Genomic DNA, 18,850 nt, shown 5'->3' with positions numbered 1-18,850 from the left:
GTTGCGTTGCCACCACAGCGCACTGGAAGTTAATCCCCAATATGGCATGATCCAACATAGTCGGCATGATGAGCACCGTCATCAGGACTGCCTTCTCCGCGAAACACACAACCACCTTCATCGTTCTCGTCACATCCCCCCGTCGGCCAGCCTTGTTCGTGACCGTACATCCTGAGATTCTCATTGAACCGCCTTTCGGCGCACGCAGTCTTCACTCATGAAGCTGCGCGTGGTCCGGTGTCGATTGTGGCGGTCATACTCTGTCTCCTGTGTGCTCCTCCCTTTTCTTCCGCATCGTCGACAAAACAGCATCTGTGCGTTGCGACATTCCTTCGTGAAGTGTCAAACCTGCGCGCATCTGTAGCATACCTGGCGCGGATCGAAAACGAATCCGGTATTATGGGCCATCATGCGATGTCGTGTAACGTGGAGCGGCTTCGGCGCTTGAACGCAGGCCGACTATCAGCTGGCCCCGCTCAAGGCGCCCTCGAATGGCTCGCCACAGATTTCTTCTTGCACATTTTTTTTTTGGCCTTGGATGTTCTTTTACTACGTCGCCATCTAAGTCAGATGTGTTGACGTTGTGAAGTCATGACGTACAATCTATAATATATTCAGGGGCGGCGTTTTCATATGTTGCTCTTCCGCCGCGCTGTACCTCGCATGGCACATCAACACCCTGAGTTCGATCAAATAGTCTTTAAAGCGTTCTTCCTGTCGCTGATGACGAGCGAGTATTTGGCTCTCCAGGCGCTCGAAAAATTGTGGCGGCAGGAAAAAGTCTAAAAATTCTCTTTTGAACTCGGCCCAGGGCGCGTCTCTCAAGTCACTGGTTAAGAGCCACTTCGTTGCCTTGTCGCTAAACACTTCGCTCATTGATCTTGGCATACGGTCCAGCTCTATGCCACTACCTCTACAAATCCTAGTGGGTCCATCTAGCCGTCATTCCTCACCTGTTTGGCCACGCACCAAAGCGGGTGTCTCTCCGGTGGTAACGAGGGCATGGGGTCACGTAGAGGAGTCCTCGGCACAAGTGGCGGCGTTCTTACCTCATCGACGACAGGCACCTTTAGCCTTTACGTCGACGTTTGGCTCCGACTTCTTTATTATAATAATAATTATAAAATTATATTATTTTATAATGATATTCTTTATACTTTTTTATTTTTTTCATTATTTTTTTGTATGTTTTCTATTTTTGTTTATTTCATTACATTATTATTATTATTTTTGTTAAATCGATTTTTATGTAATGTTAACTCGGTACACAGTAGAGGGCTGCATGAGTGCCAAAAAAAACGTACTCGAGTTAACAATGCTCATATTGAATTGAGCGGAACCGAGGCCAACTCAGAAATGTATGAGTAAGTGAGTGTGCTCATATATGACTCAGAGGCACAATATTCTATTAAACGAGAAAGGGTCGAATAAATATGAGGCCGGGTATATGAGTTGCTTCACCGAGTATATGAGTGGCGTCGCTGCTAGCAGAGAAAAAAAAAATAACGAAAAAAGCGAAGGGCAATGTAAGCCTGTGTGTGCAGGCCAGACGGCCGACCAACGGCAAATTTGCCGTTACAATTTTGTAGCAAATACATATTCTTTATGCGTACCAACGCTTTCATACCCTTCACACAAATAACGAGCAAACGAAAGCCAATGTAATTTTGTTCTGCAATTAAACTCGTTTGCTCTATTTGATATATTGTATAAAGCAATTACAATTCGAATAATATACTAGTTAATAAAGTTATGGATATATAGATAATGACATGAAGATAATGACATGAAAACACTAACATTTTACATGAGCATGGCAAACCCTTTCAAGAGTTACATATACTCTCTAAAAGGAAAGGGCATAGAAAGAGACAAAACATTAAAAAAAATTTTTATTCTTATTCATTATACTGAAGGCAGAGGGTAATGAGTCATAGAGTCCATGCGCACTCAACCATATTCTGCCTCGGACTCACGCACTTATCTCGAATGGACTCTATTTTGCTAGGTTATGAGTGCGGCCATGCAGCCCTCTAGTACACAGTTCGCTTTACATTTATGGCGCTAATTCGCGCTACTCTACCGAACTGGACTGTGAGGTATATAATATTTTCATGCAACTCACCACAATTGATGATCGATGCGACTTGCGCGGGTTCCCTTAATTGCATTTGAATTTATTATGCAGCCTTAAGCTTGAGTATGTGAGGCGGTTCGATGAGACGCCTTACAATATAATGCATCTGAATATACATATATTTATTTGGAGATAAATTTTTTAGCTGAACCTCAATAACAAAACAACGATGAATTATCGGTTTTTGAAGATAAACTCGATATGCGCGCTATATTGTAGTGTGTTCAATATGATGAATAAATTGTATTAAGATTCAGTTTAATGTGCTTTCAAGAAAGCTCATCCAGTTTGTTCTGTAGCCGTTTATTGAATAATCTCTTAAATCTATTACAATTGTCAAGTACAGTAATTCGGTTGGCTGCGCTGCCAGTGGCGCCGGCAGAGCAGCGGTCCGCTTATACATATGTGTTGCCGACACAGCGGCATTCTGCTTATCTATAAATGTATATATCTGTAAGTGTAGAAGTGTACGAGTGTATTAATGCATAAATGTATGTGCGTATATATGTGTATATGTAAATATGTGTATATGTAAATATATGAATATGTTTATATATATGCCGCCGCAGTGGGTGAGTGAGGATGTATCATATTGCTTATTGCGACACTCTTGCCCTTGCAAGATCTGCCTACTCAGCAATGTACTCAAAGGGCTCGAATGTTATGTGCATAAATATTGTAACAAAGTGATACAATACTTTAATAATATTTTAATGTGCTTCACTGCGTACAGTGATCACTTGATAATACAGAACATGCTACAAAATACTGTAACAATTAATTGCAAGTATTAGCAATAAATATCAGGATCACTGTTCTAGTGCATGTGTAATCCGAGTGTCCACCGGAATGTGGACACTAACAGTCTATGCGCAGTGTCAGCATGTTTGTCTCAACAGCGCATATGACCAACATTATATATGCAACTCTTTTTTTCTGATATGTAATAATATATAGGAAATACACTGTGCAACTAAAATCATCGTACCCAAATTAATGTTCACGAAACACTCTGTAACTTTGTCAAATTTGAATCTATATATATAAAAGAAAGTTGTGAAAATTGTTCCTACACTTATAACTCGAGATCTGCTGGACCAACTTTCATGGTTTTGGATTTGTTGGACTTGTCTCTGCTACGAGTAGGATAGTAAATTATAAAAATACTGAACAAATTTCACGAATACTTGAAAAACGCAGTTTTTCCCTAAAGATTCAAAGTTCCATTGATACTCAGTAGGCTTGATAATAGTGACAGTTTTCGGTCCTGCTCTCATATTATACAATAGTATAGAAGTAAATAAACAAATGTAGTCAGTCAGTCTACGGCACAGCCTTAGGCGAACCTGACTATTCATAAAAAGAAAACACATTTGATAAAAATAATACGCGTGCATACAGAAACTAAATATCTCGAAAGTTCAGGTGTTTGTTTTCTCGATTGTTTTATGTGGTTTTGTGCGAGGGCATAATTTAGTATTACTATTAATAAAAATGCCGTGTCCTAGAAGACCTAATCTTTCCCGGCGGACCCATGATGCAATTAGGCAACGGAATATCGCGAGTCAATTATCTGACGACGAACGAGGAATCGCCCGAGAAAGGCGCCGCGTTGGTACCCAGCAAAGAAGGGCCTTAATTCGTGCTACTCAAAGAGTGAAACTGGTTTAAGGATTGATTTGAACCGAGCAGCGTTTCGATATGATTGCACCATTGACTACAGCTTGCATCGTTTAGTTTGCATTGGTCCAATGGACGTTATTTGCGAGCATTATGGGGCATTGAAGTTTGCTGGTGAAACGCCCGGTTTGTGCTACCTTAGTGGTAAAGTGACATTGCCATTAGTGGTCCCGCCACCAGAGCCATTGCGTTCCCTGCTTTATGGCGAAACACTAGAATCTCGACATTTTCTAGCGAGCACTCAAGAATACAATGCCTATTTCCAAATGAAATTATTATTTAATTATTCAATTTGGCCGGTAGTTATCATGCTTAAAAATTAAAACCAACCAAAACTATGCAATGGAACGCATTTGGTGATAAGAAAACTGATGAGCAATGTGATTCACGCGTCGATACTCAAAGGAAAATTTAAAGATGAGGAAGTTGTTATTCCTAGGATTCCGATGATCCCAACAGATATGCCCTTTGAGCTTAAACGAATTCGATTTCCGATTCGTCTTGCCTTCGCCATAATGATCAACAAAGCACAGGGCCAATCTTTCACTATTTGCGGCCTCAATCTAGAAAATACGTGTTTTTCTCATGGTCAATTGTGCGTGGCATGCTCACGTTTTGGCAAACCATCCGCACTATTTGTTCTTGCACCTGACCAAAAAACAAAGAATGTCTTTTACCACAAGGTGCTTGAATGGAAAACCGATTAATAAATTAATCAGTGTATCCCAACCTGAACAACATAGCTTTCAACGTTTGCCAGGCCATCTAGTAAAACATAAAAATTTTAATGAAACATATTGGGAATTTCTGAAATATGTGTGCACTGTTAACTTTAGAAGAACCTGATATTGCATCTCTATACCAAGGGGCAAAATTCGTATGCAGGGATAACTAAGCTAATGTCCAAGTAAGCTATTCAAATAGTAATTTTAAATACTAGGGGCGTATTAAAAATAATACTAGATCTGCACTTGCTGAACACGACAATGGCCAAAAAAGCATTTAGTGGAAAAAGATCCATTTTCCAGTGCTGTAAAGATAACAGAAATAAGCAATATTTCTCAAAAGGAAACCATTCGTATGGCAATAAAATCATATGACTCCAAATCTTATACTCCTCGCAAAAAGCCATACGTAAGTTTAGTAAATGGGAAAAAGCGTTTGGAGTTCGCTAGAAATTTGAAAAGCAGCGTTGAAAAACTTGGTATAGGGTCAGATTATTACTTCCAACAAGATAACGACCCTACACATAAGGCAAGGAAGACGCCACCACAGAGTCCCAACACAAACCTAATAGAGAATGTGTGGAACATTCTAGAAAAAATCCGCAAACACCACATCAGCAGCACACATTTCCTTAAAATCTTACAAAATGAGTAGTTCAGTATTTCAATTATGAATGGCAAAAGACTTTTTCAATTAAAATTGACGATTTAATAAGAATTTCTTAAAAAGAAGCAAAAAACAAAGAAAAACAGCACCCATTTGCTGAATCAAAATTATAGCCCTATATCATATTTTGATTAAACAAGTAAGAAAGCTCTAGTCGAGACTGCTCGACTACGAGATCCCCTGAACCCTACAAGCAACTGATATTTCAATAATAATTAGCAAACACACGCTCACACACACACACACACACACACACGCATACAAACAAACACACGCACACATACGCATACAAACAAACACACGCATATACACACACTCATATATACAGGCGATTACGCTTGGGTTGCGCTGCAGTGTTGGCAATATTAGGAGAACTTATTTGTTGAATAATTTAATTTCTAGACGTACGATCGCAATGAAACTTTCAGAACGTAATCATAATGTTAAAATGTATGTGTATACCGAAGCACATACTAGTATTTGATATACGACTTTTACAAAGATTAGGGTGAGGGGGTGGATTTGGGGGTGGGGGGTAAATTTTAACAAAAACCGAAATTGTATAACATGCGTCTTAATATACATTTTAAATTTGGACACTGTAGCTTGAAAGATGTAGGAGATATAATTATTTAAGTGATCTTCGATAAGGTTTTTTATCGATAAAAAAATATCGGAATAAGTTATCGTTTTTTAGTGAAAAACTCGATATGCGCGCGATATATACGGACATTTTAAAAAAAGTTGAAGTCTCTAGCTCTTATATCTTCTGAGATCGACGCGTTCATACATACGGACAGACGGACGGACGGACGGACGGACGGACGGACAGACAGACAGACAGGGCTAAATCGACTCAGCTCGTCGCCCTGATCAAGAATATATATACTTTGTGGGGTCTGCCACGCCTCCTTCTGCCTGTTACATACATTTCAACAAAACCATTATACCCTGATTTCCCATTTTCAATGGGTTCAGGGTATACAAAAAAAAAATACGGGTTGATGGAAAAACTAATGTTAATATGTAGCCTGGCCTTCTTTTCGAAACCTTGCCATTTATTTAGAAATTGCGTTTTAAGATCCCCAACTGTATCAAGTTGGCGATTTTTGCCATACACCGTCTTGGAAGAGTACCCCAGACATTTTCTATTGGGCTAAGACGCTCAATCAGTAACGGTTTTCGCCTTATCCTTATTCTTTAGGATTATAAAAAAAAATTCAATTACCCGTCGACTTGTTTTAAAAATTCGTGAAACACTCTAAATAGACTCCCCTTGCCTCAATAAGTGAGAAAATACGGCCGTTTTCTTAATCAGATAATTGATTTCCAAGCGGCATCATTTCACAACTGTCTAAATTTACACTTAATAAACTCAAAAACCTCAAAAACATAAAATCTGCGGAGTTGCTTGAAGCATATATGACCCAAACTCAGGGTGAATAGTTCACCGAAATAAAAGGGTCTGACGGAAAGCACGAAAGCTTTTCATGATGCTGTAAGTGTGGCCGATGAAATAAGGGATCCACATGAAAATTTTGCATTGACCATAACAAGTAAGAAAGCTTTAGTTGAGACCACTCGACTACGATATAACGTACATGGGTTGCAGTGTGGGCTTACTATGAGAACTTAATTGTTTGATAACTTTTCTTGTGGATGTACTTTCTTCATGAAACTTTATGATTGTTATTATACTATCAAAATATGTACATGTACATATATTTGCCAAAGCACAAGTCCTAGTATACGAAATACGCCTTTTCAGGCACGAACATAAGGATTGGATTGGTGATCATTTCGTCCGTAATATTAACAATTATCAAATTTGTATTTGTCCTGTATATTATTAAGATTTCCGCAAACAGGAATACCAGAAGTCATACCATTGGAGAGACTCCACCCACAAAAATCGGAAATAAAGAAATCGGGATCTCTAAAACAACCAACCCCATGACGTAGGATAACATCATTTAGATCTTGGCCTTGCCCAAATACATGAGTTAAGTAAGGACCCGGCGGAATGTAGAGCAATGCGTCAGCTGATGCGCTGATGTAGGAACCCAGCGGATGTAGTCAGAGCAGACTATGTGTGTTGCTCTGAAAAGATTTTTATTAAAAAAAAAAATAAATAAATAAAAAAAAAAAAGAGTTGATTAGATCAAGAGGCCTTTATATAAGAAATCAAGAAAAATATAAAGCTCTCTAAAATCTAACTATAATATACTTTGTGAGGAGCAATATAGGTATGCACGTATTAATGTATATGAACGTACGTATTTGCTGTGCGATTATATGCATATAAGTGCATGTATATGTTGCTCCACACAGCGACGCGAATACTGTAGGAGCGACCCTCGCACTGGAAAGGGGGTCAAAGTCCTGTTAGAGGCGGTCTCTTTCGCTCCTACAGATTCAGCAATGGGTTCGCGTCGCACGCACGACGATCATCGGGGACCGTTAGCCGAGGTGCCGTTCGTGCCGGGTGATAGTAGTGATCACTTTCACTCGCAGGGCACCAACGGTACTTCGGCCAATGGGAGGCTGCCACGCAATTTGGCGGGAAAGTGGCGCCACCCGGATCACGCCACTTTACCGTTTCTATGGGCACGAGCGGCTGAAAGGCCCCGCTCCAGAGCCGAACGGGCCCCGTTATCACCCGAAGCAGGGCCTGTGGCTGGGCTATAAAAGGCCACCGGCAGCTCCATACGAGGCTTGAGAAAAGGTTTGAGAGGCTTGAGAAAAGTGAGACGCTTGAGAAGAGTGAGAGGCTTGAGAGAGTTTGGTGATTAAAGTGATTAGTGAAAGTCAACGCGAGGGGTAAATCAGGACTCCCAGGACTTCAAAGGACAGCAAGGACATCGTGGGAACAGCAAGGACATCGTGGGACAGCAAGGACATCCAGTGGGAATCCTTGCGACAACGAAAGAGGCAATCAGCAGCATCAGCGGCACCGATCAGGACATCGGTGCATATCAGCGGCTTAAGCGAGGCCTGCACATCTAAGTAAGTTCACGTAGCCGTGCGCAAGAGAAGTGTTTGTGAGTGAAAACGAAGCTAGTGTTGTGCTGTGAGCGAGTGGGATAGTAGAAGAGGCCTGCATATCTGAGCGAACCGCCAGAGTTTTGTTCAGACCGAAGTCCTGGCGTTTCCCGAATCGTCCCGGTAAACTAGCGTGTTTTAGCACAATACTCTCCCAGCCGGAGAGCGTTGAACCAGCGCTCGGTAGGTGTGCTTCGCTAAAGCCAACCAGCGAGCCAACATAGCTTTAAGTGACGTGTACATTTTAAACTTATTCAAGAGAATATATATTTACGCTATAAAACCTAAATTCACAAGTGACTAATTATTATCGCAGGGGCTTCAACAAATAAATTTGTTGGCACGAATCCACAGTCAGCTGAAACTAGCCCAGCTTAGACTCGGGATAAACCTAAGGTTCGTTACAACTGGCGCCCAACGTGGGGCCCTGCGATAAGAGTTTAATTAGAAATTTGTGACTATGGTGCGAGCGTGGGTATATAACTTGAAAAAGGATGAAGTGTTGAGTTATGGTGACGAGTTCGGAGTGAGCTTGTCAGGCACACTGGACGCTATGCGGAGGCAGTTTGGCGAGGGGGTTGAGAGGAATGAAGGTAGCATTCCTTACTCACTGAGGATCGCCGAGCTGAGGCGACTGCATGGACGCCGTGCCTCGCTGAGAGAGGAGGCAACGACCGCCGTAGTTGACGACGACTCGGAGACAGAGCTGGCGCATGTGGCGCGGCTCTGTGTGCCTTCTACGAGTGCAGCGGCACGGCTGCAGGACACGCGACAGGGTGAGATAAGGGCCACATCCACCCCGCAACCAGAAATCAGGCCACCAGGACTCGGCAGCACAGCCCAAGAATATCCAAAGGTGGCCAAACAAGTGCGAGAGTGGAGCTTCCGCTTTGATGGCACCACAAAGCCTTTGGAGTTCTTGGAGCAGGTGGAGTGGTCGGCGGACACATATGGCCTGGATCTGGATATGATCCCGCGCGCAATGCCAGAGCTGCTGGAGGGCATGGCATTAAAGTGGTATGTGGCCAACAACAGGCACTGGACGGCGTGGGCGACGTTTGTGCGCAGCTTTCAGGAGTTCTTCTTGCCCAGAGGCTATCTGAAGAAGCTGGAGGACGACGTCAAACGCCGGAGGCAAATGGTAGATGAGAGCTTCAAGGTCTACATGGTTGAGATGCAGACTCTCATGCGGCCTCTGCGCTATGGAGCAGACCGCGAGATGAAGCTCATTTACAACAACAGCCTGCCCGATCTGCGTGCCTACGCCCGCCCGTATCAGTTCCATAATCTGGTGAAATTGATGCACCTCGCAGACGAGTTCGAGGAACTGGAAAGAGACCGCGAGAGGTTGCGGCAGCAGCCACGGCCGGGCCGGACTCGATTTATGGCCATGGACGACGCTGGAGCCGATGTGGAGTATCGCCGCATGGAGGATGAGGCGAAGCCTTCACCTGCGCCAAGGACAGGCGCAACCGGAGCAAGGACTCACATCCCGAATCCAGCCAGGGCATGCCGAGTGTGTGGCCAGGAGGGGCACCGCGCTTTTACGTGCCGCAACAAGGCACTGGATTTCTGCTGGCAGTGCGGGCGCATTGGAGTGAGAACGTTTGCCTGTTGCCAGTCGGGAAACGAGCAGCGGCACCCGCCATCCAGGGGCGAGCGGGAGCAGCGGCCAGGAGCCCCCAGGCGCTAGTGGGCCGTCTTCAGGATGAAGGCAGCCAGATGACAGCGATTGTGGCCATTGGAGCCACCCAACAAAAAGCCACAATCGACACTGGAGCCACAAGCAGCTTTATAAGCGAAAAGCTTGCTGACAGGTTCAGAGGAGTGGGCGTGGTGCGTGCAACACGGCGGCGCATACGCTTAGCGGACAGCAGTTGCAGTCATGTGGACTCGCAGCTGGAGACGACGATCAGCCTGGGGAATCAGCAGAGCCAAATCCCGTTGCTGATTCTGCCAGGAGTGATCGACGATCTGGTGCTGGGCTGGGATTTCTTGGCCAGCATGGGCACCACACTGGAGTGCGGTGGCTTGACGCTGAGGATCAAGCCAAGAATTCCACAGTCGAGCGGACAGTCAGAGGAGAAGCTGTCTGTGGCTGTGGCCAGCGTGGATGCGAGCCCAGAGACGCCAGTGGAGGCGAACATGGAGCAGCCAACGCCTATGCACAAAGACCCAGAGGTGGATGCTTTTCTGAGGCATGAGCTGGAGAAGTTCCAGCATGTGAAAGGCACCACCAGGATCACGGAGCACCGGATCAGGATGCAGGACAACAGGCCCATAAAGCAGCGCTACTTCCCCAAAAATCCAAAAATGGAGGCGGAAATCAACCTGCAGGTGGATGAGCTGCTGGCCAAAGGCTGCATTGAGCCCTCGAAAAGCCCACATAGCGCGCCGATTGTCATGGTGCGCAAGAAGAATGGGAAGTGGCGGCTATGTGTGGATTTTCGACAGCTGAACAGCAGATCCATTAAAGATGCATACCCGTTGCCGCGTGTGCATCACATTTTGGATCAGCTGCGAGAGGCGCGCTATATCAGCAGCCTGGATTTGAAGGATGGGTATTGGCAGATACCCATGGAGAAGGCCAGCAGGCCACTGACGGCATTCACGGTGCCAGGAAAGGGGCTCTATCAGTGGAAAGTGATGCCGTTTGGACTCCACTCTGCGCCGGCAACATTTCAGCGAGCGCTGGACCAGGTTATCGGCCCAGAAATGATGCCCCATGCCTTTGCCTACCTGGACGACATCATCGTCATCGGCCGAACGCGGCAGGAGCATATGAACAACCTGCGAGAGGTGTTCCGGCGACTGCGGGCAGCCAACTTGAAGATCAACATCGCCAAGTGCGATTTCTTCAAGAAGGAGCTGAAGTGTCTGGGTCACAAAGTCACGGAGGATGGCATTTGCACGGACCCAGAGAAAGTGGCCGCTATCGCCGAACTGAAGCCACCCACAAACGTAAAAGAGTTACGCCAATACGTGGGCGTGGCTTCATGGTACCGCCGCTTCGTGTCAGATTTTGCAGCCACAGTGCATCCGCTAAATGCACTGCTCAAAAAGGGCACGAAGTGGGAGTGGACGGAGGAGCGGCAAAGAGCGTTCGAGACGGTAAAGGCCAAATTGACGGTGTCACCGGTGCTGGCGTGCCCTGATTTCTCGAAGCCGTTTTGCTTGCAAACGGACGCAAGCAATTATGGGCTTGGGGCAATCCTGACGCAGACCTCGGAGGACGGAGAGCGCGTCATTTCGTATGCCAACCAGACACTAAACAGTGCTGAAAAGAACTATTCAGCTACTGAAAAAGAGTGCCTGGCTATAATCAGGGGCATACGGAAGCTCAGGCCATACCTGGAAGGCTACAAATTTGTAGTGGTCACTGACCATATGGCTCTGAAGTGGCTCAATTCGATCGAGAGCCCAACGGGAAGGATTGCCAGATGGGCACTGGAGTTGCAGCAGTACGACTTCGAGATTCGCTACAGGAAGGGCAAGCAGAATGTGGTAGCAGATGCGCTCTCACGGCAGCCTCTGGGAGAGGAGGCGTGCCGATTGGTCAAGAGCAAGGAGATGCCAGCTGGGACAGGATGTCGCTGGCTCACCAAGCTTCGGCAGGACATCAAGAAGGCGCCACATAAGTTTCCAGACTATATGGAAGAGTCTGGAAACTTATATCGGCACATCCCGCATCAAGCCGGCCACGAGGATGTGGCTGCATGGAAGTTGTGCGTGCCGGCGGACCGGCGCAAACAAGTTCTGGAGGAGAACCACGACGCAGCCACCGCTGGCCACCTTGGGAGCCGAAAAACGATCGCTCGGGTGGCAGCGCGGTATTACTGGCCAGGTATGTACCGGGACGTGTGAGCATACGTGCAGCGCTGCGACGTGTGTCAGCGATATAAGCCCAGTCAGCTGCAAGCTGCTGGGCAGATGCTGACGCAGGTACCCGAAGAGCCATGGGCAACAGTTTGTGCCGATTTTTTTGGCCCTCTGCCGAGATCAAAGCATGGGAACACAATGCTTTTGGTTCTCATCGATCGCTTTTCGAAATGGACGGAGATGGTGCCGCTGCGGAGCGCCAATAGCGCGGCTCTCCAAAAGGCATTTCGAGAGCGGATCTTGGCGCGGTTCGGCACGCCAAAGGTGCTCATTACTGACAATGGCACCCAATTCACCAGTCGGGCATTCAAGGTGTTTCTGGAGGAGCTTGGGGTGCGTCACCAGTTGACAGCACCATACACACCTCAAGAGAATCCCACTGAGAGGGCCAACAGAACGGTGAAGACGATGATTGCGCAGTTCGCTGGAAGTGACCAGAGATGCTGGGACGACGCATTGCCGGAGTTGACGTTGGCGGTCAACAGCAGCGTGTCAGCATCCACAGGGTATTCGGCCGCCTTCATCACCCAAGGACGAGAGCCAAGGCTGCCCAAATCACTGTTCGACGCGCAAACAATCGGCACAGGGCAGGGGGCACAGAGCCCAGTTGAGAGAGCCAACAAGATGCGCGAAGTGTTTGAGATAGTGCGTCGAAACCTGGAGAGAGCTGGACAGGATCAGGCGCGGCATTACAACCTACGGAGGCGGCAGTGGAAGCCGGCCGTAGGTGACAAGGTGTGGGCAAAGGAACGCCACTTGTCGAATGCCGCAGAGGGCTTTGCAGCAAAACTGGCACCACGCTATGGAGGCCCTTATATCGTGGCCAGTTTTATGTCGCCGGTAATCTGCCGGATCAGGTCGGAGGCCGATAAGCAGACCAGGACGGCGCATGTGGCGGATCTCAAGCCGTGGAGAGGAGACACGGGTGAGCATTAAAGCTGTTTCGTTTTTTTTTTTTTTTTTTCAAAAAAAAAAAGGGAGTGAATACACAGCGAAGTGTATTGCTTCTAATTTAAGAGCAGAAAGAAGAAGAAGAAAAAAAACACAGCAAAAATTTTGCTAAAAATGCATAATTTCGGCTGCGAAATGCATCTGTGGCTGGAAAACTACAGTTGCCATCGGGATAATTACGGTATATTGGGTGCGCAACAACAATTTGTTTGAACTGCGCGCGCACGACAGCAAGCAGTGTACAGTACTGCACCGAAAAACTTAGCTGCCAGTGCATGTGCAATGCACTATGCACAGATACAACAAGAAAGCAGTGCAAGTGCAAGCAGTACCCACCTGCAGTGTAGGCGCCCTTAGCAACAGCGCGCGCGCAGCCGAAATTATATGTATTTCTAAGCGAGAGCGGGAACAAAAACAAACCGCACGCATTCCAGGCGAAAATTGCACACCCACACCCACAGCGAAGCAAGAGCGAGCGAGAGCAAGTTCAGCGATCGCTAGCACACGAAATCGCCAACAACGAAACGCTCAGCGACGACTAAAAACGCCAACAACAAAACACACGGCGGCATGTAAAACGATCGCTAGCGAAGAGATGCCAACAACAATGCAACGCGGCAGAAGAGCTTGCATTGGGTGTTCGGCTAGAAGGGCTATGTATGCGTGTGCCGATGGGAGTGTGGGAAAAACGGTATCTGGGCAGTACCGTAGCCTGCCTGGAATTCAGCCATAAGGCAGCGAAGCCTAGAGTGGGCTGAGCATAGGATATAGGACCCGTTATGTGCTGTCGCCTAAGCAGCGGCGCGCGGCAGCATAGGGTATAAAATGGGCATGTGGGCATCGGGCCGGGGTTTTTCTTTTGGATGAGTTACCAGAGAGGACCGACGGCGCTCGAGTGCGCCGTCCACATGCCATCATGTGTCCGAGTGGAGACGAGGAGCACGCAGCCATAAGTTGGGTTGCCAGTTGGGAGTCCTGGCCACCATCGATGCCTGCCACGCGACGAATTCATCCGGTTGTCCGTGCTTGAGCGTAGGCGCGTTTTGTTGGCCGAATCCTCGCGCACTGGCCAGCGATTTTGCTGCGAGCTGTGCGCGAATGAGGAGTGGCCGCAAAATGCCAACCGGCGTCAAAGTTCGACACCGGGGGTAGTTGCGAACGACATCGATGTGGCCAACTCCCAACAGCAATCCACAATTGGGTCTGCAGCGCCGCAGAGAAGACACAGCACGAATTTGGAGGAGCAGCTGCTGTTGTGGCGCCTTCAGCAACGGAGAGGACGGCGAGGGATGTCGGAAGGCAGGTGGCCGCCGCACGAGTGCCAACGCCACCGGGGACTACAACAGGTGAGTTTTGTAGGAGCGCCCGGCGTGGGCAGAGGCAGCGGCGGCAAATCATGGACGCGGGGCATGCAGTCGGGCATGTGGCTGCTTGCAGGGAGAGCATGGCGGCAGACGCCTGCCACGCAACTGGCTCCACCGGCTCCGAACTTTGGGTGTCGACAAAGCTTGGCAACCGGTCCTCGCGCACTGGCCAGCGACTTCGCTGTGAGCTGTGCGCGAAAGAGGATCGACCAACAAGCGTACCGGCACCAAAGACGCGACACCGGTGTCCAATTGCGAACGACGTCTGTGGCCCGATCTCCTAGCAGCAGCGCATGAAAAGACTGCAGTGCCCCACCGGAGCATCCCCAAGGGTCCAAGGAGCAGCAGCAACCAGCAGAAAAGCATCTCCAGCGGCGAGGAACAACATGCGCCAAATGGGTGAAATGGCCATGGCCGCGCGCACATGCGCCAATGCCACCGGGGGCTGCAAAACCGACAGGCGAGTTTTGCAGCAGCGCCCGGCGTGGGCATTGGCAGCGGCAGGCCATCAGGTCAAGGGGGCATAATGGGAGAAGATGCCCGGCCTGAAACATAATATTTTTGGTAATTTTATGGGAAATTAAAAAAATATTGTACTTTTCACTCACCGGCAGAACACAGCATTGCCAGCGGTAAGCGGAAATGCAGCTGATGGCGTTGACAGTGCGTTAACAGCGGCGATCAGCGCAAAATGGATCAGCGCAAAATGGAGCAGCGCAAAATGGAGCAGCGCAAACGGAGCAGCGCAGCGGAGACGGGCGCCAAATTCAAACACGTTGGTCTCGTGTTTTCCCGAAGGAAGAGGGGAGTGTGAGGAGCAATATAGGTATGCACGTATTAATGTATATGAACGTACGTATTTGCTGTGCGATTATATGCATATAAGTGCATGTATATGTTGCTCCACACAGCGACGCGAATACTGTAGGAGCGACCCTCGCACTGGAAAGGGGGTCAAAGTCCTGTTAGAGGCGGTCTCTTTCGCTCCTACAGATTCAGCAATGGGTTCGCGTCGCACGCACGACGATCATCGGGGACCGTTAGCCGAGTTGCCGTTCGTGCCGGGTGATAGTAGTGATCACTTTCACTCGCAGGGCACCAACGGTACTTCGGCCAATGGGAGGCGGTCACGCAATTTGGCGGGCGAGTGGCGTCACCCGGATCACGCCACTTTACCGTTGCTGTGGAGCCGAGGTGCCGTTCGTGCCGGGTGATAGTAATGATCACTTTCACTCGCAGGGCACCAACGGTACTTCGGCCAATGGGAGGCTGCCACGCAATTTGGCGGGAAAGTGGCGTCACCCGGATCACGCCACTTTACCGTTTCTATGGGCACGAGCGGCTGAAAGGCCCCGCTCCAGAGCCGAACGGGCCCCGTTATCACCCGAAGCAGGGCCTGTGGCTGGGCTATAAAAGGCCACCGGCGGCTCCATACGAGGCTTGAGAAAAGGTTTGAGAGGCTTGAGAAAAGGTTTGAGAGGCTTGAGAAAAGTGAGACGCTTGAGAAGAGTGACAGGCTTGAGAGAGTTTGGTGATTAAAGTGATTAGTGAAAGTCAACGCGAGGGGTAAATCAGGACTCCCAGGACTTCAAAGGACAGCAAGGACATCGTGGGAACAGCAAGGACATCGTGGGGCAGCAAGGACATCCAGTGGGAATCCTTGCGACAACGAAAGAGGCAATCAGCAGCATCAGCGGCACCGATCAGGACATCGGTGCATATCAGCGGCTTAAGCGAGGCCTGCACATCTGAGTAAGTTCACGTAGCCGTGCGCAAGAGAAGTGTTTGTGAGTGAAAACGAAGCTAGTGTTGTGCTGTGAGCGAGTGGGATAGTAGGAGAGGCCTGCATATCTGAGCGAACCGCCAGAGTTTTGTTAAGACCGAAGTCCTGGCGTTTCCCGAATCGTCCCGGTAACTAGCGTGTTTTAGCACAATACTCTCCCAGCCGGAGTGCGTTGAACCAGCGCTCGGTAGGTGTGCTTCGCTAAAGCCAACCAGCGAGCCAGCATAGCTTTAAGTGACGTGTACATTTTAAACTTATTCAAGAGAATATATATTTACGCTATAAAACCTAAATTCACAAGTGACTAATTAATATCGCAGGGGCTTCAACAAATAAATTTGTTGGCACGAATCCACAGTCAGCTGAAACTAGCCCAGCTTAGACTCGGGATAAACCGAAGGTTCGTTACAACTTGCACAAAAGTAGTTGGAAATATTTAAATTATAATGAATTTGTACCAAAATATTAAATGAAAGAATTATGCAAAACCAAAAAAAGGAAGTAAGACCAAACTATATGAAAGAATTATACAAAAACGAAAAAATTAAATAATACAGAACAAATAATACAGAAAGAATTGTAAAATCATGATGAAAACAAAATGTAACACTAGAGCTAAATTAAATGTTGTAGATAATAGGAAATATTGTAACCGTATATAATTAGAATGTAAAAAAAAGGTATTAACACCTAAGATAGTATTGATTAGAAAACCTTATTATCTCCTCAACACACCTCTATCTTAGAATGATGTGGTCTTCTCAATGTTTGATTAGTTTTTGTTGTTGAATACTGAATTAAAATTATGAAAATGAATTCGAATTCAACGAATTGAAATGAATTCGTGAGTTTTTTGGTCTGTCGACTATCCATGCCAAGATCGTGTAAGGTGTAATATAGTTCTTAAGGACTTGAATAGGGACGATACAACTAAAATATTGTCAAGGTAGGGAGGGTAGAGACGAGGGACGAACAACATCTATTGTCTCTCTGTCAGTCAACGTCATGGTTAAGTTTATCGTATTAATATTGCGTGTCGGCGCATTGGTCAAATACAGTCACTTTCGAAATATAGTTTTTGAAGCGCACTATAACTAAAGAGTGTTAGGATGCAATAGTGTAGAATGACGAGCATAGCAAGAATGCGCACCTCGAAGCCTTCTACACGCCATAAAGCAAGCCTGTACATAACATCCGCAGGCGACATACAGCGCTCTCGTCGATAGAGTCGCAACTTAGTCAAACCCGTACACTACAATGAACATATGAATATACGAAAATCGTATACATGCCTCCGACGCACTCAGCGACTAGCAGGTAGTGCGCTGTGAAAAGATAAAGGTCACATGTAGGGACATGAATACCAACCCTTGCAACCCCAGAGTCAAGTTACGAACGAGACGTGCGCTGATCCTTACAAACTCAGCGATAGGATAAGAAAAGCTAATAGACCAACGCGGAGTCTTACACACTCAGCGATAAGATAAGAATATGTAATAGCCCAATGCTGAGCCTTACACACTCAGCAATAGATACATTAGATGTAAGGGTTGAAATTATGCATGAGTCTGGGTATATAAACCCGGGCTCAGAAGAATAAAGATCAATACAAAACTAAACACCATCATAGTCAAGTGCATTCGTTCATGGTCCATCGAGCCGGATGAAGTATTTTAATACTTCGATGCAGTCCACAAGGAAAAATGTTTGTATTTAGTACAAAGTGAAGTTCTAAATAATTGTAGATTTGTGCATTGGCTTACCAATCCAAGCTGTGAGTCGAGGCACAGCAAGATCAACCTGGTGATCAAAACAAAAAAAAACCTCCAACGGGAAAAGCCAATGCATCTATAATAAACAAACAACTGTGTCGTCAACCATTAATATTTAAAGAGAAATATTTTATGGCATTATGGCAGAAATCAGGACCAAAGTTGCCGATCACGTCAAAGACACAGACCAACTTTATAGCTGGGAATCGAGACCGGAAACATCAAAGCAAGAGATGTTTTTATTCGGTTGGTCGAGCCCAATGATGAAGTTGCTTAACCTATTGGACAAAAGTATGGCTGCACATTGAAGAGGTGCAGGCCGAAATTGAGCTCAGCAACCAGGAGGATACTCTAGACAGCAAAGAAACGCTAGAGTTCCTCTGGAATAAAGTCCAGTCAACGCTTACCGATTTGGAGGTTAAATATGATAGGCGTGTCCATGAAACCGATGGCATAGACGCACTGCAACTCAAAGTGTACACAATGTCAAAAAGGATGGAAAGAAAAATAAGTGCACTGCAAAACATAAAAGAAGACACTCCAAAGCGACCGAGACCAGCACTTCCTTACTTTAATGGAAGTCCTAAGACGTTGGAAAATGATAAGCAATTTCGCAATGGGAGTAGGTAACTACAAGTTAGCGTGGGACTGTTTATGCAGACGCTACAAACGTTATTTGCCAGTGGACAATGAACTGCTGAAGCATGATGATGAAGGCAGTATGATGAGATGCTACCATCTCAGGCAGCTTTGGATGCGATTGTGCTCAAAACGTGGGATTTTAACCCGCCGGCAAGTCCCCACATGGGAGGAAATATAACAGAATCTACAGAACAAGAAAATAAAGTTC

General features: G+C 46.7%; 1 long non-coding RNA gene across 1 annotated transcript in view; it reads left to right on the top strand.

Moving 5' to 3' along the window:
• The window catches only part of LOC149091981 (uncharacterized), a 30,953-nt gene extending 26,394 nt beyond the window's left edge, over positions 1-4,559 (top strand). The window contains exon 2 of the long non-coding RNA XR_016196445.1: positions 3,615-4,559. This is a non-coding gene — a long non-coding RNA (uncharacterized LOC149091981). The remainder of the gene's footprint in view (positions 1-3,614) is intronic.
• The last annotated feature ends 14,291 nt before the right edge of the window (positions 4,560-18,850 follow it).

The sequence above is a fragment of the Drosophila navojoa genome, chromosome 3 (genome assembly GCF_054131105.1).
Source record: "Drosophila navojoa isolate 15081-1374.11 chromosome 3, UAZ_NAV_1.0, whole genome shotgun sequence".
NCBI lineage: Eukaryota > Metazoa > Arthropoda > Insecta > Diptera > Drosophilidae > Drosophila > Drosophila navojoa.
The sequence above is the reverse complement of the archived record's forward strand: the minus strand, read 5'-3'. Positions and strand labels throughout refer to the sequence as shown.